The sequence below is a fragment of the Cimex lectularius genome, unplaced genomic scaffold, assembly GCF_000648675.2.
Source record: "Cimex lectularius strain Harlan isolate CLEC.00 unplaced genomic scaffold, Clec_2.1 scaffold3, whole genome shotgun sequence".
NCBI classification, from domain to species: domain Eukaryota; kingdom Metazoa; phylum Arthropoda; class Insecta; order Hemiptera; family Cimicidae; genus Cimex; species Cimex lectularius.
In genome coordinates, this window is record NW_019392688.1 from 4,512,297 (window position 1) to 4,536,446 (window position 24,150).

General features: G+C 33.1%; 1 long non-coding RNA gene across 1 annotated transcript in view; it reads left to right on the plus strand.

Moving 5' to 3' along the window:
- LOC112126547 overlaps window positions 1–15,293 on the plus strand; it is an 89,817-nt gene extending 74,524 nt beyond the window's left edge. Inside the window, exons 2-5 of the long non-coding RNA XR_002910036.1 lie at window positions 3,706–3,849; window positions 4,702–4,807; window positions 5,644–5,784; window positions 15,206–15,293. This is a non-coding gene — a long non-coding RNA (uncharacterized LOC112126547). The remainder of the gene's footprint in view (window positions 1–3,705; window positions 3,850–4,701; window positions 4,808–5,643; window positions 5,785–15,205) is intronic.
- The last annotated feature ends 8,857 nt before the right edge of the window (window positions 15,294–24,150 follow it).

The following is a 24,150-nucleotide window of genomic DNA, read 5'->3' on the forward strand; positions in this document are numbered from 1 at the left end:
GGCTAATGTGTGAGACACGACTCCACTGAATAAAAACTAAAATAAAAAATATTTATTATAAAATGATATCCCTCCGTTGGAGGAAGTCTGCCCAAAACCAAAACGATACATTTGTACTTTGCGTGCGTTCTATACGAGAAATAACTCAGTCAATGCTGGGGTAAAAAAACAGATGCATATAGATTTTGATACTATCTTTACTAATTAAATCCTGAATTAACGCAAATCGGCATTGCCAAACATAATGCGCATACTATACAAGAAGACGCCAATTACTGATGGTAAGAACAGAAAAGAGTATGCAGAACAGAAAAGAAAAAGAAAAGGGGATCAAAATATCGCAAACGAAACATAAAGAAAATTGAACAGTCGGCCATAAAATGGAAAACGTCCTCCTTTGCACAACAAACTAGTAATCCAAAAACAAAGTGGGTGACATAACATTTTAAGACCTTGCATACCAAAATGGTCCGATTTTTGTAAACCAATTGGCGTGAATTCTATAAAGTTAGGGATAAATAAATCCGTTTAAAGAAAAAATAAAATTTGAAATAGTATAGAAATGAGAGATCAAATAAATTGACGATTCAGCGCTGTTTTTTATTTGTTTCATAATATTTTAGGGATATATCCTTAAGGTTGAACACAAAACACGTATCATTGTCATTTCCTAAAAACAGTGTTGATATTGGCAGTAAAATACATTTTTTAATAAAAAAATCTTTAACCGTTTTCAATCTCATAATACTAGCGAGGACTACTTAAGATGACCCGAGATATTGATATGCTATACATTACTCGAACTTACTCCTTTTGTAAAACCATTTTCCTTATACCGCTGGACGCCATCCCTTTCCAAAACCCACCACCTTGATTTTCACGAACACTCTGCATCAAGGTATGGTCTTGAAGAAGAAAGCAAATTCATTTGTTACTTATGAGTTCAGTTAACTGAAGTACACTTCACTAAAGCTCTCCGTCGCCATTTCAATTGTCGTCGAGAATCCAAACCGATTACACGACATTTGAAAAATGGCAAAAGGAGAGAAACTCATAAGGTGGGGTTGAGATGGGGAGTTGATGTCCGAGAGGGTCGAGGTCACGATAGATCAGGTGGTAGAGCAGCGGCGTATCTAGCCGAAGGTCGTGGGTTCGAATCCCTCTCGTGCCATTAGCTTTTTTTCATCTCAATTAAAAACCTTAATTAATTGTAATGTTTAATTGGTCAAGCGGACCACGAAATTAGTGAAATTAAAAATAACAATGGACTTATAGTAACGTTAAGTATTGATTTGATTAATTGATATGCGATAAACGCACGAGCTTGGGGTGATTCGAGACAAAGGAGGCACGGCCTATCCCTCTAATCGCAGTTTCGGCTATCTATCACAGATTCTCGGTGGACTCTCTCATCGTGCTCTTGTAAGAGAGATGTGCTAAGCTAGAGTGCATCGGGAAAACGTCACACGTCGGGCAGGGTGGAAAATAGCGAGCAGAAGAGGCGGCGAAATTTGGGACGTTTGCTCGCCAGTCCATTCCATCGGTGTCTCTACGAACAATAAAAGAACGTCGGCAGTTTCAATTGGCCGGATCGTCCGAGCTCTTGCGTGTCATTAGTGCGACTGAGTGATGACCGTCCGATCGTAAACGCAAGGAAGGGATCGTGCTCACACATTTGGGGACAGGTCGTACTCAAATGACACAGGGACACCTGTGCTACCACATTGCATTGGAGTAGCCCCTTTAAAAAATCTTAATAAAGGCAATCAGGAAAAAAACGCCCTTTCTCATAATTTATTTTTTTCCACAAAGCAGGGAATCTAGAAAAATAAACAAATTAGGGGGATAGAATAGTATATTAATGTATAATTTTTTGGCGTACATTAAAATAGGAGAAATACTGCTACAATATCGATTAATTGAATTTATTAATGTTTGACAAACAGCTATTTTTGATCACTTCCTGTGACAAAACGAATATTCCTTGTCAAGTGATATTTTATAACACGAAAGTATCAAGTTTCGTCATAATGGAGACATCAACGGAAAGCGTCAGATAAATTTTTTAGTGAATACATTTTTTGATTGGTCGTATAGGATTTCAAAAATAACTCACGGACACCGTTTGGCCGGAAAACGAACGGGTAGGTGGTGCCCATTATTCAAGGATAAAATAATGGCCGAGCACATTTTTAATTGTTGAAGGCTTGACATATAGGTAAGATTTTAGCACATTGTCACACCTGGGCGTAGTCTTGGGGAACGGTGGCAGCACAAATCGCTGTTCGATATAGGGATTTACATATGTATAGTGTGTGTGTTGTGCGGGTAGTGTTTATGTTTATTTACTAGTATGAATGTAATTTATTAGCGTGAAAGGACGGGATTGTTTAATTCCCGAGGAAGCTCGAATACTCTGGGGTGAGTGTTTGATGTCTGGAGAGTAAAAGTAGGTTATTAGCGAGAATGGAGTGGGTTCGACCCCGCCCCGAGGAATATCGAGTACAGAGGTGAGTGTGTGATATCTCGAGAATAAAAGTAACTTATTAGCGTGAACGGAGCAGGTTCGGGGAGGGGGGGTCGGCGATGACTTCACCTGCGTGTCGGTCCCTATTAATATTACATATGATTGCAAACAATTTAGTTCTTTTGAAGATAATAGTTAACAATCTGCAATAAAAACTAGCAGAGGAATTCATAGATCAAACTATTAACAATTTAAATTAACCAAAAACAAAGATTTAGAAAGAATTAAAATTTAACAAGTTTACTGGAGAGCCTATTCATTAATTAATCAATTTGTTACAAGAAGAGCTTTTTTCCTTTTACTTTGATTTTAATTTTACTAATTGACACCTATTTCGTGGATTGAGGCAAATCGTTCAGTACCTTGAGAGTGAGGGCGTCAATTTAACGGTGAGCACCCGGACAAATGAAGACCGGTGATTCGATTTTATTTAAATTCAGCCCAGTTTAATCCGTTTTAAAGCTTAAACTGGCAAAGGCCTCGGGCAGATTTCACCCCCTTCAAAAGCGCCACGCATCTCTTGCTCGTCAACGGCCGGAACGGGCTTTCCAATCAGCGAGGACGTTTTTTTCTTTTTGGTTTTAGAAACAAAAATTTCTATTTCATTTGTCCTTTTAAAAGCCATGGCAGTTGCACAAGGCTACTATCGTCATTCCTCAGATTAGCTGATTAGCTCGTACTCCCTAAATTTAAATATTGTGGCCGTCCCTGCACTAAAGTTTCTGGTGTCTTACAACCTTAACTTTACCGATGTTCTCTTATATTTCGAACTACAAAACTTAACTTTACCGAAAGTACTTGAGCTGCATGAAAGTAAAAATTAATTGATCAGGTCAAGGAGTTGAACTCATAGAATAAGCTCCTGCTACTTAACAAATTGAATGACAGAAAACCAATTAAAAGCATTCTAGACGAATTAGTAGCGATTGTGAATAAGTGAATTATAGAAACGTAATTAAATTTCTCCCAAAATAATAATCAATAAACATTAATAAACAATGAGAACGCCAAAGTTTCGACGATTATATTCCACATTTCTTTAAAATTTTGTGGTTTGATTCTCCTGGATGATGATCAAAAATGTCAGAAATATTGGGTGTATGTTTTTTCCAATGTAAACTTTTTTTAACGTCAATGACTAAAACATGTCTTTTTTGGATACTAATACATGATAACAGTGAGTTTTACAAAAGGGACATCTACGTTGTCTGAGAAGGTTGGTTGGCCACGGATTTGGACCAAACTATTTTTGGCGATTTACACGATGTCACTTCATGTGAATAGGCCCTGATTTCGCCAACCCTCCCCCCACAAAAAAAAAGGTAAGTTGGAATTTTTCGTTTTTATTATTTTTATTTCGCCTTTCTACTTGCTCAAATCCACTATGTTAATATATAATTTTTCAGAACTTTTTATGTAATAATAACAAAAATGTTTCTAAAAACCAAATATCTTTTATGTGAACTAGGCTATAAAAATTTTTAGTGAAACTAATTTACAACTAAAGAAATTTCATTTTAGCATCTCTAGAGATCTCTAATATAAATTTTTCTTTGAATTTTAATATCGATAATAGAATTATCGCTTTTTACCCCAAAAATTTGTACGGTTTTTGATAAGTCGAGATCGGAATCTCTGATTGGTACGCGATAATTCAAAAACGGCTAAAAGATTTTAGGTCAAACAGACCATTTGAAAGAGTAAGAAGTAAAAATAGTTGCATTTTAACTACCTATGTACAATTAAATATATATAAAATAGTTCTATAAGAAAATACAACAAAATAATAAAATTATTTAACAGAAAATAATCTCGGTTTTTTATGGAAATAATAGGTCGATTTTGATGTTTGATACTGTTATAAACTTGACAATATTTTTAAAACGATTATCAACCATGAAATTGATTTACACCGATTTTAGCGAAAGTGAGGTCAAAATCCAATTTTTGACCATTTTCTGGCCTACTTTGTTTATAGAATGTTTGTCAAAACATGCACACAAAAACAACAGCATTTTGTTGATGTCTCTTTTTAAATCATACCAAATTAGAATATTCAGCGTCATAGAACCTTCTGTTTGTGTATATAGTTTTTTATTGTACTCGCTTCGACGGTACATATGCTATAGTTTTTTATTTGTGTATATAGTCGTTTGTTTGTGTAAATGTTTCAGCTGCATAAAATTCCCCACTAACCTCCAATCCAATCGACGCAAGGAGATCCACGAAAAAGCACCAAAGAAAGTGCTCAGTTTTATAACAAATAGCGCACTTTACAAGGTAGGCTGTAAGCTATACAGGTTCGGCAATAGATTTGTTTAGGTCGCAGTGCAGGAAAGAATTGCATTCTGCATCAACCCGAAAAACTATTTAAAAAAATTTATTTATTTTATTTATTATTACATTATTATTAATGTGCGGTGTTTGACCGTTAGCCAATGATTATTTGGATATCGTGAGGTGCGGTCTGGTGTGACGTAGGTTTTAGAAAAACATTTTCTTTACCATGCCAACGTTTCGATCTTTATTGAGATCATCTTCAGGGCCTGGGATTTATAAACATTGTTTCAATTTTACAAATACATGTAGGATGTGGAAAAAAATGAATTTATACAATGCTAGTAAATTTTGAATAAAAAAATGAATTTATACAATGCTAGAAAATTTTAGATAAAAAAAAAGAATTTATACAATGCTAGAAAATACGTTTAAAATTTATACGAATACTTTGATTGAATCTTGATTGATAAATGTGAAACAATGTTTATAAATCCCAGGCCCTGAAGATTATTTCAATAAAGATCGAAACGATGGCCCGATAAAGAAAATGTTTTTCTAAAACCTACGTCACACCAGACCGCACCTCACGATCTCCAAATAATCATTATTATTAATGTTATTATTTGGAAGCTAGTTGTAAGCAATTATTTTTTTAAGATCGTTTTTAAGGTGTTTTTCGGAAACGTACAACCATTTCGACATATCATTTTATTACAGCTGTAATAAAATGATATGTCGAAATTGTTGTATGTTCCTGAAGAAAAAAAAACGATCTTTAAATAAGCGAACAACCACGAAGGAAGAAGAGAAGAATAAAAGTTATTTTTTTGTTACAGGTTTGATTTAAGATTGCAAGCTCTCTACAATACCTGATTAAACTGACCCAATCTTTTCCATTCAGGTAATCTGTACACACGATTACTGGGAGGACTTGAAACCCTAGCCATTTGTTCCTCAAGTCACATAAACTTGGACAGGTAACAATAAAATGGTACAGATCTTCCTCCTCATTTAAATGACAAATGCTCAATTTCATTAAAAGGTGATTTATTAAGTTTTAGAGAATCTCTAATTTTTACGATTAGTATTATGTTACCCAATCTCAAATCACGCCAAAGATTCTCATTGCCTGTTCAATCAAACCGTAACCGTATCATAGCTTAGCCTTAGCTGTTAAATCTTTGAAGTCTTCCTAAGAATTGAACAAAGCAATATACTTAGGTATTTATATTCACTTACCTTTTCGATATTGGTCTCGGCAAAACAAACTTTCATTTTTTTACCATTTTCCCCCTTTCTTGAAAATTATTATCTTAGATTTCTCTAGGTTCAGCCGAAAGTTTCACAGATTTACATATTTTTCTAGTGAGAATATCGCCAGTATATATGAATACTATTGTTCTAATAAAATGACTTTAATACTGACTATGATGCATATACAGTATATCCTATCCCAACTATCTTAGTCAAATGAATCAAATCAGAATTTGCTGCATGTACTATTTTCGTCAACAGTAAAAGCATATTTCATATCAGATAAGCAGACTCGCTAAGATTAGTACTATGCTAATTGAAATATTCGTGTTGCGACAAAAAGTTTCGCAAGGCAAACCGTTCAATGAGAAAATCTAAATGAGGATCTTGTAGGGAAAACCGTGTCAATTGGTTGCTTTTCATTATTTCAACGCCTCCAAGGTGACATCGCCAATCAGCCTTTAAAAAGAAAATTTCGTCATAGTCATAGTCGTAAAACGACAGTCGAAAATGGACAGAGCGAAAAAAAACATAAAAATATATGTTTGAATAAGTTCATTTCAACAATTATTTTTTAACTGAATAAAATGGTGGACGTTGCCTAACTTAACAACTCTCAAGAAAGTGTGTGGCAAAGTAATAAATACGAATTCTCGTAAATAGTAAAAAGAAGAAACCGATCTCGAAGATTCAATGCAAAGATTCAAGTTCCGCACTCAATAACTTCTTGAGTTTCTTTACACGAATTTAATTTCACACAAAGGAACAAGGAATTTATTTTGCAAACAAATTTCGAAGTCGAACTTCTTATATTGTTTGCACACTTTGTTTTCCCTTCTTTTGTTGTAATAAAAAAGGAGCTACTGTACTATGCCATCTCACACTACTTTTTCCCTGATAAATTATTGAGAACACTGATTAAATACATGCTATAAAAGGTAAAAGTGAAGAGATAATTTTCAGGAATTCTGTGTCTTCCTCGATTAAAAATAATTTGTGCTCCTTGATTAGCAAACAAACTCACATGACAGTTATCAATAAGAGAAGTAATTCCTGTCATACACACCGTTGTATGTCAAGTACGAAAAATCAAAACCACTTTATATACTTTTTTCCAAATCATTCTTAAATAAAAGTTCACGGAATGTACCGAGATTCGAACCCAGAATCGCGTGACAAATACGAGACGGACGGCAATAATTGATGATATAACGAAGAACAGTTAACAGTTTTAAACAAACCGAATATTATGTAAACCAAAAAAAGGTGAATTCAAATCGGAATATATCATCTGAGATACAACTTTTCGTTTTAGTTGTGATACGTATATATTTGGTTCATTTCCAATGCACCTGATAGATTACATTTAAGTATAGAATTGGTGATGCATTATATTACGTTGAAGTTGTTTATAAATTAATGTATTATTTTCTCGTGTAGAACCGACTGGGACAACCCGAAACCTAACGTATATATCCCTACCTAAAAATCCGTCCCTAAAACTACTAACCGTAACGAGCCTAACCTAATCAAAACGTCTACCCGGTAATGCGAAAATGGTCACGCAAAAGAAATTTGATTATCAGCCCAAGTATAACATTTGTATTACCATTTAATACACTAAGGTCACAAAAACTGGGAGGAGAATTCGGCTGCTAGTATATAACTAGAAATTTCCACATGAAGAAGCTTAAGCTGAAAGTTGATGTCAAAGGTCCCTTTTTTAAATAAACAAGAGAAAAGAAGTTAAAGTTATTTACCAGTGTCAAAAAAGGCATTTTTTAGTCATATAGGTTAAAAAGTTTACATTGTACATACATGGCATATATATATATATATATATATATATATACCGATTATATACACTGCCCATCACCCGACCACCTGGTTTTTGCAGGAGAAAATGACCAACTTTGTTATATTTTCTGAGCCTTTTAAGTCACAGAATTCTGCTAGGTCTCATATTTTAGAATCAGTACATTCAAAAATTCGGAAACATTTTAATTTTGGCACTTTTTACGACTTCAAATTGAGCTTGGAACCCGGAAAATTTACATGCCCATGAAAAAAAAACCGATCACTTTCTCGGGTTCTTCGATATCGGTTGAGAAATCGGGCAAAGTGGAAGATGATCAATTGAAAGGTTATTAAAATTTCCTATCGGTTGCTGTAGGGCGCAGCTCNAATATAAAAAAATATAAATAAATAAATAAATAAAATTAAAATAAAAATCGACCACCTGGCTTTTGCAGGAAAAAATGACCAACTTAGGAATTGCATATTTTCTGAGCCTTTTAAATCACAGAATTGCGCTAGGTCTCATATTTTAGAATCAGTATATTCAATAATTCGAGAACATGTTAATTTTGGCACTTTTTACGAAAACTTCAAATTGAGCTGTGGAACGAGAAATCGGGCAAAGTGGAAGATGACCAATTAATTGAAAGATTATTAAAATTTCTTATCGATTGCTATAGGGCTCCACAGCTCAATTTGACGTTTTCGTAAAAAGTGCCAAAATTAACATGTTCCCGAATTTGTGACCTTACTGATGAATGACTGAAGCTAGGAAGACATGTAAAAAAGCCATCTTATTCGGCGTAAAGTTTCCTAAAACATGAGACCTAGTGCACGTCTGTGACTTAAAAGACTGAAAAAGTATTCGTTTCCAAAGTTGGCCATTTTTTCGTGCACAAACCAGGTGGTCGGTTTGTTCTTTCTTTTTGATAGGCAGTGTATTTTTGACATTTTTGGGCCTCACATCATCCAAGAGAGTAATACCACAAAATTCTAAATTAACATGGAATATCATCGTTGAAGTTTCAGATTTCTCATTGATTATCAATTATTAATAATTATTATTTATTGAGGGATGTGTTTGTAATTCGTCTTGAGTGCTATTTGAATGACACAATGATTTTCTGTCTTTCAATTTGTTAAGTAGCAGGATGTATTCAACTACTCGACCTGATTAAATCATTTTCGCTTTCATGCAGTCCAAGCACCTTCGGTAAAGTTAAGGTTGTAAGATAAGACATCGAAAAGTTCGGTCTTTAGTGCAGGGACGGCCACAATATTTAAATTCAGGGAGTACGAGCTAATCGGATGTTATCTGAGGAATGACGATAGGAGCCTTGTGCAACTGCCGTGGCTTTTAAAAGGACAAATGATATAAAAATATGTTTTATCTGAGTATATTTGAAGATTAATAGATTATAGTAAAAACTCAACTGAGCACCCTCACATACGTAATAATAAAAAAGTGCGCATTTGCATATGAAGCTTTACCAATAATTTGTAGCAATCCTAAATGTTTATATATTACGATAAACCATTACTTAAATTAGATTTTTAAATATATAAATTTTATGGAATTTCGGAAATAACACCTTAATACATTTCACATTTGCGACCAGAGAAGGGCTAATAATTGATATTATTTTAGTCTGACCAGTCGAATTCAAATTATAAGAAGATGTAATAAAAAATTGGCAAAATTGTTGCCGATGTCAAGCTTACGAAAAAAGCTTTTGGAGACAATAAGTAGGAAATTGCACAAATGACACCAAGGATGCCTTGTGTCAAAATTCAACCTTAAGTGCAATCGGACCGTTCTTGCAAAGGACAAACGGATAATTTAATCCTCCAACTTTTAACCTTCAACTTTGGCACAATTATCGGGAAACAGTGATCAACAGTTTAGAACGACGAAACATTTGTAAAAGTCAGCTTTTTGTATAGAACATGTAAAAATATGAAAAAATTCCAATATATATACGTTTGTAATCGTGTTGAAACAAAGAGATATTCAGGCTAACTGTGCTTATCATTTTAAGTGTTTTAAAGAGAAAAGATTCTACACGCTTTTAAGCTTATGGTTCGTTTTACTTACCACGTTGCTTATGATGTAAGTGATCTCAAAAGGACCAGAACGGAAAGCACAAGTTATGTTAAGGTAGTCAAAGCAGGACAGAATTTATTGAATCAAAGAATTTTTTAATAAATAAAAATCATTTAATTTTCACTAATCAATAACTTTCAAGACCCTTAAACATTGCTCCTTTTTTCAACAAATTCTTAGTTCCATTTTGGGGACTCGCAATAACGCGTGTGCATTTAAGCCCCCGGTGTTTTTCCATTATAAAATCATGAATTTCATAAAATTAAGGACTGTTGAGATTCGAACCTGACCCGGTCCTTCCATGAATGAGACGCCGTATCAATTTTTTTAGTTAGGGGTCAGAAAGTCTAGTGCGACCGTGGGAATCGAACCCACGACCGCCGGGTCCACGAGCCAGTAAACGATATATAAAAAATCAAGAGAAATGTATATTGTAAACGATGTTTGTTTAAGAAAAATGTATGTAAACGAAATTTTGCGCTGAAGATGGCTGCCTCGAAATATATAAACAGTTTAAAAAAGTTAGTTGTATCTATTCTATTGAAAAAAAAGAAAACTACAAGATCTCTAAGAATATTTCCTACGCTGAACGTGGTTGTTATTATATTATTATTTTAAAATTGTAAAAACAAATTCAATTCTACGTGTGTAACATTCATCTATATGGTTATAAATTGATAGTATTTTTATCCATAAACTATAAGCTTTCTCAGGGTGCGCAGACTTAAGAACTTTCTGTAAATAGGTCGTAAAGCAAATTGATTAAGGAAGAAAATGTGTAATTCACGTGTTTTCATTCGGTGGAAAACTGTTTGATATACTGAAGATCTTCCTTGGATAAGGGCTGAATCAATTGACAACAACAAAAAGGCCGACTCAATTTCCTGCCCCCTATTTACGACTTTACTTCTTTCTTCTTTATTTCTCAATTTGGCTTATTCGTTTTTATTTACTGGAGTAAATTAAGTAAAGTCTTAATTATTGGGCTTCGAACTGTTACAGTAAATCGTAATCGCGAGTTAAGATTAAATAAATAATAAATTATTAGAGGAATAAGTGTCATGAATAAGGATGAATAAGGAGCAGTAGAAAATGTTTTAAAAAAGTCTCTCAGTTGGGATATCTAATTTCTCTGCAGAAACAAATTTTAATTGAAAATCGCATTTACAAAACAAGCCTAATTGAAAAACATAATTTTCATGATTCCATTCACAAGAAATTAAATTTTGTTTTGTTAGTTTGATACATTCAAGAAATTTTAATACGAAGAAATAACGCTGAAAGTACAAAGAAAGATGATACTCTCAAGAAAAAACTTTGCAATTTTGCTGTATGACCATCAAACACCATAATGGATTAAAGAATTATTTTTAAGTAGGGAATGTGGGTCATAGGAGCTAACAATCTCAAACAGGGTAGCGTATCAGTGAAACAGGGTCATAAATTATTTACCAACTTTTCTCTACTAAGGTACACACGATACTTTTTGAAAACATTCATCTACTATTTTTCATAACAATTAAAAACTATAAAAACCGAAGAAATTTACATCTATTTACAGTACGGAAACGTACGGTTCCACACTTGAGAAATTAAAAATTAAATTTAAATTGAACGGGATCAAACACTCGTCTATTATATGTTCATAAAAGTTAGCCTTGTATATTATTAACAATAGTTTCAAAGTCCTGATAAAGAGGATATATTTCTTGAATGTTCAACGAAGAAGAAGGAACTAAGCGTTTTCTTTCAAACTGACCTTATCCCTGACTTACATGATAAAATTATCTCAAAGTACTATTCAATTAGAGCCGACAGTTTAGTTGGTTGCTTGTTTAGGATGATGCCAGCTCCCGATGCCTATAGAGCAATTGAAAACATTGTTTACATACCAGCACTCTACGTCATATTAGTCGAAATATCAGCCAGGCAACTATCAAACCTTAATCTTAATCATTAACTCCAAGATGGTGTTGAATTGCAAAACTAAATTAAATAAGTTAGGTATGCAAAAATGAAGTTACTTTCTGCTGGGTCTCAGGACATGTATGAGTAGAAAGAAACGAGAGAGCGGACTACCTTACAAGGAAGGGGGATGCAGCAACGGTGTTAAGTCCCTGAGCATTGTGGCATAGGGATTCACACTATCAATGAGTTTATTAGGCAAAAAGACAATTAAAATAAGGACCAGTGTAATTCACTCATTGGGCCCAAACAATACGAGAACCTTTACCAAGTTTTGGAAGGAAAGAAACAACAGAATGCATCAAAGGATGCAAGGAAAAATTACGAACCCTAACAAGATTCTTAACAGGACACTGCAGATTGAATGGGCATCTGAAGAAGACTGATATAGCCCGACACGGCAGGTGCAGATTCTGCTAAGACCAACTCAGCTATTAACAAACTGTGGCGCCACGTTTGCCCGCAGAAGGATTGTTTTGGGATGTACAACGTAACCGTATACGAAATTCAACCACTGAAACTGGGCCTGCTAATCAAATTTCTTACAGTCCACCCACTTTGTTGAGGGTTCTTTTATCGAAGGTTTACTGTGCCTAACGCCCCTAGTGTTTATCCACTCCTCTTTTTGCCTTTTTTCGATCCATTCTGTGATGGAGGAGTTGCTTGTTTTTGTTATCCCAAGTATAGGTTCGGGGCCTATATTCAACATTTTATGTTTATTTCATCTATCTTCAGTTTTCGTCATAAACGAACAAATAGCTCTAAAACCATACATTTTTTGGAATTAAAAAAAAAAAGAAAAAAAGGAGCGTTACATTTCCTATTAAAAGAAAGAAAATTTAAAAAAAATAAAGAAATAATGACATAGCTAACAACAAAACAGATAATATCTACTAAACTATACTAAACACAGACAAAAAAAGAACAACAACACAGAAGTTCTAAAAACCAACTTTAATCTAATAAAAAAAGCTCAAAAAAGAAAAAAATCCAACGTAAAAATCGCACACAACACATCAAAGAAAGAGAACAAAGAATGTGAACAATAGTATCTTTCTTTCTTAATTTGCTTACTTTTGAGCTTTTCTATTAAGTTAAAGTTAGGAAATAAATTTTACTCAGGACAAAAAGCTCAATTATAAGATAAACTTAGATACGTGATAATAATTTTTATCCCCATTTCCCTTTTTCTCACCGCCCCACTTTTTTTCTCAATTAGTATAAAATTGCTGCATTTTGGCTCGATATAATTAAAGAAATCGTTATACAGCTAAAGAGTGGTTACGAACTTTGCCAAGCTTTACCGTGAATTTTTCTAACAAGGTTGCAAAGTTAGAATTTTTACAAATTTTAAATTTATCATTTTTTTAAAGGTTTAGGGTTTGTTTTGCTACCAAAAATTACATTGTTTCTAGAATGGCGCATTCCTATAAAAAATTTAACACTCTTTTCAATGCTTTAAAAACTCACGCTAAAAAGTGGTTACGAACTTTGCCTAGCTTTACCGAGAATCTTTCTAAAAAGGTTTCCAAAGTTAGAATTTTTACAAATTTTAAATTTAACATTTTTTTTAAATTTAGGGTTTAGTTTTGTTACCAAAAATTAAATAGGTTCTAGAAGGGCGCCTTCTTATAGCAAATTAAGAAGCATTTATAGCAATTTAAGCTACGAGTAGATTTATGACAAAACCCGTAGAGAGTTGAAAAAACATAAAATGTTGAATATCTGCGGAAGGATTGAGAATTGGACCATGGCTTATATCTGTTTTTTCTTCCATTTGGGACATAGATATGCTGGTGATCAAGTTAATGTATTGAATAGAGAGACATCCTGTATATTCGTTATAGGTCTAGATATGGTCTTGCAGATCCACCTTTGGCCAGTGTGTTTGCTTTTACGTTACCCCAAATTCCCTTATACCTTGTATCCATGACATCATCAAGCTATTGTGTTGCCCCGGGTTTTGGAGATTTTGGATGCATTCACTTACTACTTTTGATTTGACTGTTTTTACATGCTAATACTTAATAGTTGCTTGGCTATCTAATCGTATGATTTTTTGTTAGTGTAACCTTTTTTTAAGATTTCCCATAAGACAAGCAATGATGGCATTTTAGCTTGAAAGACCGAGGTGTACTTCCCTAAAAAGTTTGATTGCTCGTGTTTTGTGCTTGTACAGTAAACTCTGATCCTGTTCCTTCTTAAGTGATCCTGTCAAGTATTATTTTTTTGGAGTCTAAATGAGCTCGCTTGTATAAAAAATACATACAAACATAAATAATAAAAATAAACAAATTAAAAGTATACTTTGATACAAGTTATTGCAGGATTAGCATCGAATATTGTTGCATTCACCCCTACAGCTCTTATAGAAGTTCATTTCTTCGAGGAAATTATTCGTTATTGTTATTAACTTATCAAAAATGTTCACTAACTTTTTTGCAAATCTGTATCAATCATAAATGACAGACGTAGTCGTACCTAGTGTTACTGGGTTCGTTTTTTTTTTTTTTTTTTGGTTAAATGTTCTTCCCTAATGAGTTTTATTCTTCATATTTTTGGCTTGCACAAAAACACCCGATCCTGTTCTTTTTTTTCAAGCCATCTATATACCATATCATTATAACTGAGAGGATGTTGTAAAGAATGTTTCTGGGATCATGTAGTCAGTCCCTATTTCTATGAATGGGTGTCTGATTTTATTGATTATTGTTGTGTGCTCGAAGAGGAGTTGTCGATGTCAATTTTGGGACTGAATCTTCAAAGAAATGTAGAACTAGTTATTAAAAATTTAATTATGTCAATTAGTAGACATCTTAAGATAGTTTTGCCCCTTATGAGGTTCAAAGCGTGATAGATAATTGAATTTCTTTTTCAAACAGACCAAACCGAGAACCAGATTATTCGTGATTATCACTTACAAGAGATTTAATGAAATTTGGTATGATGAAAATCCTTGAACTTGTAAAATTATGGAATTGATGCGGCTTGTATTAAATTTCAAGTTTTGATTTTCAGTCGAGTTTGGGTTAAATATACTATACTGGTTTGAATAAAACTTGTAAATCCTAGTTTTATTAAGGTTCAAATGATTCTATCTTTTCGACCCGACTGCCTCAGCAATAGTTTCATGCAGACCGAAGGTTAAAATGGAACGCATTAATCGATCCGAGACAAAACAAATATTAACAAAGAAAAAAGAGACAAAGTTGAATTCAAATTAAAATCAATTGTTTTAAAACAAAAACAAGTTACTTACTCTGATCTTTGATTTTCAGGAGGAAACGGACGGGAGTCCGCCCTTGGAGGACCAAGAACGATACTAACTAAAACATGGACGAAAATCGCCGGTCAGCCAGTTCCCGCCTCGTGGGGAGAAAGACTGATAACATCCAAGGTTAATGTCTCAAACGAAACTATTTCAAACAGGAAAACCTTTGAGAAAAACTGGAGGAATGAACGTTCTTTCGAAAAAAAACCTGCGTACATCAGGAAGAAAATATTGGCGTAACTTTCGACTTATTATTTTCCATGTCTACTTGCAGTCAGACGACTGGACGGGATGTAGGATTAAATAAAATTAATTATTCGTTTACTTTTTTAAGTATGATTCAAGAAAAAAGATGTGATAAGGGTTAACCTCTTATACGAGTTTATCCCATTTCCCTGCGGCCGTGGCACATATTGCTAGCAAGACGAGCGCATTCTACCGTCGACCGCTTATTTCGACGAATTTACAAAATTTTCTAACAAAGCTAGCGAATTTCTTGCTAGATAGATAAATTTTTAGATTCTTTTCATGTCTGGTTGCAAGGTTAGAGTTATGGTTACAAAGGATTCATTCACTTTCAGAAATAACAGTACCAATTACTGATCGGTTAGGTATGGGCATCCTTCAAATCTTGCCTTTTCCTCTCTGAAGAGTAAGACTCTCATCATGCTGCAATGGTCTTTTAAATATTATAACAAATCTAGCAATTTTTTTGCTACATAGGTAAATTTCTGTTGGTGTCTGGTTGCAAGGTTAGTGTTAAGGTTATAAAGGATTTGTTCTCTTTTCGAACCTACGTACCATGACCAATATTGTTCTGTTGTGGATGTGAATCCTTCAAGTCTTGGTTTTTCTTCTCTGAAGAGTAAGAAGTCCTTTAAATGTTATAACAAATCTAGAAAGTTTTTTGCTAGCTATGTAAATTTCTAGATTCTGTTTCTAAATTCACATGCCAATATAATCTATAGTGTCTAACTGCCTTAGCCATCGATCTAGTCTTAGCATGTCCTAAGTTCTGCAATGGTAGTAGTTCTGCAATGGTCCTTTAAAGGTTGTTACAAATTTAGTAAATTTCTTGCTAGATAGGTAAATATCTAGATTCTGTTGGTGTCTGGTACAAAGGTTGAGTTAAAACAAGGTTGGAATTAAGGTTAAAAAGATTAATTCTCTTTCCCATCTTATACGCCATGATCAATATTGGTATATTATGCAACCTCCATTATTTCAACAGTTGTCGGTAATCTTAAGTCTTTTCAGTTAGCCATGCTTTGTTTAGTGTGTATACTTCAAGTGTTGGCTTTTCCTCTCCAAAGAGTAAGAATCTCACTCTGAATAGTACTTCGCACTAACAGGACATGTTCGACTATTTCTACTTCTTCCTGGCAATATCTGTTCAAGCTTATTTCTCCTGCTCTGTGTTTATTCATATGCTAACAGACTCTGCACTATCTAGGCAGGAGTCCTACCACTGTTCTTGTCTTAACATATCCTAAATTTAGTAGTTCTGCAATGTCCTTTAAATATTGTTATTAATCCAATAAATTTCTTGTTAAATAGGTAAATTTCTAGATTCTGTTGGTATCTGGTTCAAAGGTTGAGTCAAAGCAAGATTGGAATTAAAGTTAAAAAAGATTTGTTTTCTTTACAAACTTGCACACTGTGACCAATATTGGCCTATTGTGAAATCTCCATTATTATATAGGTTTTGTTAAAGTTTAAGGCCCAATGCATTGCTATGAACTCTTATGCGTGTCCTTCAAGTTTTGGATTTTCCTCTCCCAAGCAATTGAATCTCATTCTGCAAGGTACTTCGCACTCACAGAGGACGTATTCTGCAATTTCTTCTTCTTCCTGGCAGTGTATGCACAAGCTTATTTCTGGTGCATTTATTCATATGATAATGTGAAGTGTCTAGATCATGGTCTTAGCCATCATTTTAATCCTAGCATGCCCTAAGTTAAGTAGTTCTGCAATGGTCCTTTAATGGACTTTTCTGCATGCCTCTCTTGAAATACAACCTCATACGACTTATTCTTAACTCATTCATGGTCTACATTTTTGGCAGTTTGGTATACTATATTGTATAATTTATAGGAGTTCCACAATGATCTATTTAGGTCAAAGTTGGAAAAAAGGATTGTCATAATTGTATATCAATCTCATCAACCGCAACCCTTAAAAAAGTTTAAAAGGGCTCAGACTGATTGATGTCGACTCAGAAAAAAGTGAAAACTGTATTCAATTATTCAACATAAATTTGTCAATAACAACTCTTAAGAAAGAATGTTAATGTTTAAAAATATCATCTGAAGAAGGTGGGCAAAGCAGAGACAGAAATATGCCGGCTCTGTCAGGAGGAACCGTAGTCATCGGCATTTATCCTTTGTGAACCATTAGCCTCATTACAGAACAGCCACTTTGGAATGACATTTCCTCACACCAAGGAGGTCCACGAAGAGGCACTAAGGTAAGTGCTTAGTCACATTTTCCATGGTACGCTATCAATTATAGGAATTCCACAATGATCTATTTAGGTCGCAGTGGAAGAAAGGATTGTCATAATAGTATATCAACCCCATCAATCACAACCCTTAAAAAAGTTTAAAAACTGAGTAGAAATTAAGTTTTGAAGTACATTTTTGAGCTCATGTTTTATTTGTAACAGTTTAGTTATGTTATGAAGGTGATCAACTTTTTTGTGTAGCAAAAGGAAGAAATTGTTCATTTTAAAAATTGATTTTCTATCATTTGAAGTTTTTTAAGGTTAGTTTTACAGGAGATACTCCATACATTGCTAGTATATAGAAGCATAGGTTTCACAATACTTTGTACATAGTTATTTTAGTATTCACAGAAATGGTGGTGTACAGCAAAGAATAGTGAACAGATTCCTAATAGAAAATTTTCTTTTTGTTACTTAATCATTTATATGGGGCTGAAGGTTAACTTAAGGTTAACTAATAGCCACAGATATTTAACTATGTTACCCACCTTACTCATTGGATTCCACACAATATCGAATAATCTGGATCACGGTATGATCTTGGTGAAAAACCAAATTCAATTGTTATCTTCCAATGAATCCAAAATGAAAATTGAAACTTAATGAGAACATGTTTAAACCTATTTTTTTCACCAAAGAAAACCAATTCTAGACCAATACATAGTGTCATTTAAAAAATTGTATCTTACTTACAGTTTGTTGTTTTCAACGTCCGGATTTCAAGCTTAAAGCACATCATCAGGTTGAAAGATTTACAACCACGTCTCGACAGGAATTGTAAAATTGAAACCGCCGAGCGCGGATCCACTGCCAACGTGACATTCCAATGAGTAGCCGATTTTTATTGCCGCTCAATTTTGAATGTGCGAAAAGCGGGAATTATAAAATATCTAAATATTATCTTAGTAAATACTGTAAGAAAATAATTTTAAATTTGTGATTAATTTGTATGTCTTTTTATTAAATATTTAATAAAAAATAAAAATTAAATAGATAAATCAAACAACGAATTCAGTACTTCCAATCCAAAGTCCTCTGAATCATAGTCAATGATCCCTAGTGTCACCAATACCACCCTCCACAACGACCCCAAAATAACCTTTGTAAATAAACTAATCTCCATGAAATTTTCCACATTCCAAAACTATCCTCACATCCTAATATATTAGATCAATCCATGTCCAACATTATCCATCCCTACAGCTCAATAAAGTGTTTGAGGTGTAGATGGCCCTGGTACTTCTTTATGAATTGTTCATAAATAACTATTCAGAAAGCTCGGAGATCAACAATGGTTGCTGACGCCCCTCAGGATGATTGTAAATGATAAATATTGTATCACATTACATAATGAATATATTTTTACAGATGGTAATACATAATTAAAAAATCAACAAGAGATTAATAAATAAATAATAAAAATTAAATTAATTTATATGTCAAATATTATTTAGGAACATAATTAAAATGGGAGGTAAATCAAAATCCACTATATCTTTTACGCATTTATCTCCATGTTTTATTTTACATTTTTTAATTTCAAATTTCACAAACCAATCTAGTTCGCTTACTGGGTTGAAACCATGTAATATGGTTGTATTTAAATTTGAATTGTGTTTTGCTTCATTTAGATGGTCCTTCAATTTAGAAAATTTGTTCGATTTAGGCAAGTGTTCTTTAGAATTCATTTTTATTTCTCAGCCACTTTGTCTTATAGTTATTTGAAATCAATATCAAATAGGACTTTAGGGTTTTTTAATGTTGGGGTGGATGAGTCCAATTGTTGTACCTTTTAAAGTTAATATTTTTTTATATTCTTTTTGCTAGCAACCAATCGATAAATATTTCCTGATATCCATTGTTTTTAGCTAAGGTTTTAATCGTTTAAAATTCTTTTTATAATTAGCAGGTGGAGGGGGAGTTTCATCATACAGTCTATGAGCCAAATGAAACCAACAGAGGTCCACAGGCAAGAAGAATCTACTGGTTTCATAGTGACCATATTAGTGGGTTTTCTAAGGTTTTCTATACACATATATTTCTAATATATAGTCATATATTTCACTCATAATAATAAATAATTACACATAAGATAGATTATTCAACATAATGCCACCCCACCAAAAATGAAACATTACGTTTTCGTTGCTTGCCGTATTGGTGAACTATCAGAAAAAGTAGGTAAAATTCTTAAACAAGAAGTTTTAGAGAACTTTTAGAAGGGCATGTTCATTTAGAAACATCCTCTCAAACCTAAAGACAAGACTGACAATTTGTCAAAAAGTGGAGTGTACAAACTTAATTATAATACATTATATTTCATGGTCCGATTGGCCAAATAACTTCTTTCAATTAATTAATATTTTTATGTAAGCTTTTTAGTTGAGATACAAAAATCAGAGTGGGATCCCAACCCATGACCTTCACCTTAATACGCTGCTGCTCTAACCATTTGAGCTATTGTGACAAACTTAATTATAATAATTGCGATATTAAATATATAGGAGAAAGTGACAGAGAAATAAAAACGAGAGTTAAAGAACACTTGCCTTAATTGGACAAATTTTCTGAATTCAAAGACTGTATAATTAAAACAAAACACAATTTCAATTTAAACTGAAATACAATAGTATTACGCAGTTTCAACAAAGGGAGAGGACTTGATCGGTTTGAGAAATTTGAAATTAAATGATGTAAAATTAAACTTGGAGATAAATGCATCAATAATATAGTAGATTTTGATTTACATCCTATTTTAAACATATACCTAAATAATATTTGACGTAGAAATTAATCTAATTAATTAATTTAATTATTATTATTTAATTTTATTATTAATGTATTAATATGTTATTTATTTTGTTGTTATTTCAATTTTATTGGTTAATTAATAAAAAGAGACAAATTAATCACTAACTTCAAATTTTTTTTCTCACAGTATTTATTAAGATAATATTTATAATTCCCGCTTTTCGCACATTCAAAATTGAGCGGCAATAAAAACCGCTACTCGTTGGAACGTTGGCAGTGGATCGGCGCCCGGCGGCGGGTTCACTTTTCCAAAGTTCCAATTCCTGTCGAGACGCGGTTGTAAATCTTTCAACTTGATGATGAGCTTTAAGCTTAAAATCCGGACGCTGGAAACAACAAACTGTGAGTAAGATACAACTTTTTTAAAAAGATACTATGTATTGGTCTAAAATTGGTTTTTGTTTAGTGAAAAAAATAACTTTAGTTTTTCTCATTAAGTTTTAATTTTCATTTTGGATCCATTGGAAGATATCAATTGAATTTGCTTTTTCACCAAGATCATACGATGATCCAGATTATTCGATAGTGTGTGGAACCCAATGAGTAAGGTGGGTAACAGATAAATATCGGTGCTTTTTACTTGACCCTACGTTAACCATCAGCCGCATATAAATGATTGAGTAACGAAAAGAAATTTTTCGATTATGTACCTATTAACTATTCTTTGCTGTACTTCACCATTTTTAAAATAATAAAATAACTATATACAAAATGTAGTGAAACCTATCCTTCTTATGCTCGCAGTGTATGGAGTTTATCTTGTAAAACTAACCTTAAACAACTTCAAACTATCAACTAGGAAATCAATTTTTAAGGTTAGCAACTTTTTCCCCTTGCCACACAAAACAATTGATCACCTTCACACCACTAAACTGTTACAAATAATGCATGAGCTTAAAAATATGCTTCCAAAAATTTTGTTATAAAAGTTTCAGCTAACTCCAACGCACTGTGTAGCTCCATTGGAGCTAATATTCATTTATCTGTAATTATTTATTTTTGATAATGATAATTTTATAGGCTTTCTTTTGAAGGATATACGGTGGTGATTTAAGGAACCACATTTGAGAGCTAGTAATGTGGCATTTGGTAGGGTTCTTGGTATTGCTCTGTCTGCAGTTCTGTTTCAATAAAAAAAGAAAAAAAGAAAGGCTTTTCCATTTTATCAAGAAAAGTTCAAGTCTGGGGTGAAATATGTCTTTTTCAACGGGGATCTTTTAATATTTCAAGCAATATCTTGATTTGGTATCTAGAATTGCCAAAAATATCCAACTTGTAGAGATTGCATTGCAGTTAAAAGTTTAAGTTTAATTTGTTGTCTGCTTTTATTTTTGCCTTCAGTTTGATTCTTTTCCACAAGCGTCTGAGTTTTTCAGTTTTCTATGTTTATATTATAATAAAATTGGTTTAAGCTTAGGTGATGGTAGATATTGTGGTCCATCAACTTAAATGAACAAGTAGATGAGATGTCAGGGCAATGTAGTGACCCAGTATATGTAACGCATCCATTTATTTCTTCAGTTTAGATCTTCATCGACTTCTGACAGGTGCAAATCATGCTCTTATTACTTTTTGTTTTCTTTTATTTGGATAGCATATAGCTATAAATAATAAATATAAAAATATATGTATTTAGCAGGAAAAGTGGGTTTCTTCCCCTGGTCGGTTGAACCATCTTCGAACTGAAAGAAAGAACTGCTATTAATCTTCGTGTTCACTTAAGCACATAAGCCAAGTCCTAGTATTCATATAAGCCTTGGGTAATGCTACTGTATTTTAGGCAGAGATTATGGCTATTAAACACTATGCGAGGGAGCTCAAAAGGCTGGGTAAAGGAATAGCCATACAGTCAGTAGCCTCTGTGTAGTAAAGTCCCATGCTGTTTAGGATTGCATGAAGGCCTGTCAGACTTGGGAGACAACAAAATTACCCTTGTTTGGGTATCAGGCACACAGGGCAGTTGAACAACAGCAGTTGAAACAAATTTTTTTGCTTTTGTATCTGTGACGATTGGCTCAGGGGAACATGAAATTATTTACAAAACAGATGTAATCATACAAACGGTCCTGAATATAGAGAGATCAAATTGATGAGCATCATTTTTAATCAACAAAATTACATTCTTGGGCAAAAATAAATATAACAGATTTACGTATGACTAGGTATTAAAATAATATTTAATTGATTCAAGTATGTGATGAATTTTTAAGCCATTTTAGCTTAAAGGAATGTTTATGTTGTTTTCCCCAATTTAGCTACATTGGATGGAGCTAGCTGAAACTTTTATAAATCTTTTTTTGAAGTGTATTTTTATGCTCATCTTTTATTTGTAACAGTTTGGTTATGGTGGGAAGATGGATCAACTTTTTTATGTGGCAAAGGGAAGAAGTTGTTAACCTTAAAAATTGATTTTTTATAATTTGAAGTTTTTTAAGGTTAGTTTTACAGGAGAAACTCTATACAGGGCTAGCATATAGAAGCATAGGTTTCACTAATACTTTGTATATAGTTATTTTATTATTTACAGAAATGGTGGAGTGCAGCAAAGAATAGTAAATTGGTACCTAATTGCAATTTTTTTTTTCAACTAAATTATAGTTATGAAGGCTGAAGGTTAACTAGGGTCAAGAAATTGGCACAGATATTTATCTGTTACCCACCTTACTCATTGTGTTCCACCCACTATCGAATAATCTGGATCACGATATGATCTTGTTGAAAAAGTAAATTTAATTATCTTCCAAGCTTTCAACCTATTGTAAGGCCAACATCAGGTCAAAACAATATTACATATGACTATAAATTGATATAATTAAGATTTTATGTCTATAACTATGTTTTTATATCAAGTAATTATGTCAATTTAAGTAGATATATTTAAGATTGTTTTGCCCTGATGATGACCTTAAAATTGGTCAAAAGCTTGGTAGTAACAATTGAATTTGTACTTTGTTGTATACTTTAAATGGTATACATGCCATTTTGTATTTTAAAAAATTAATTAAAAAATATATAGATAAATAGAAAATAGAAATTGAAAGGTAGTTTCACAAAGTACATTTGTGAAATTTATCTGTGTGGTTTGTGAGATGTTGGACCTGTCATTTCGTCATATCCAATCATCCTGCTGATCATTGCCTATCCTTGTTGTATTGATCTGCCATGAGTCAGGTTGATCAGTAATGTCCAAAGAACAAGTTTCAATACCAAAAAGTCAAAATGAAAATTACAGAAACAGTTATGCTGGAGTAAGCATATCTATTCAATTGTGGAAAATGGCTGTTTACAAAATGCTGAGTTCTTAGTCAGACAGTTGTAAAAATAATCACTTTTCATTGGTTCTAATACGTTTGAAGCAAAACTGTCAGTACTATATATACAGTACTTTATATATTGACATAGGAGGTTTAGCTTCAATTCTCTATCTGGTCCAATAAAATTTGATCCATAATCTGACATTATCTTGGCTGGAAGTCCTCTGTGTGCATATTTACCATACTCGTTTTATTAAGCATAATTAAATTACAGCTATAAAGCGCCCAGTGAAATTGAAATTTGGTTGTTGATCATATGAATATCTTCACTGTTTTGGTCTTCAGACACCATCTTCAGTTATTGTAAATTATGAAATACTTGTT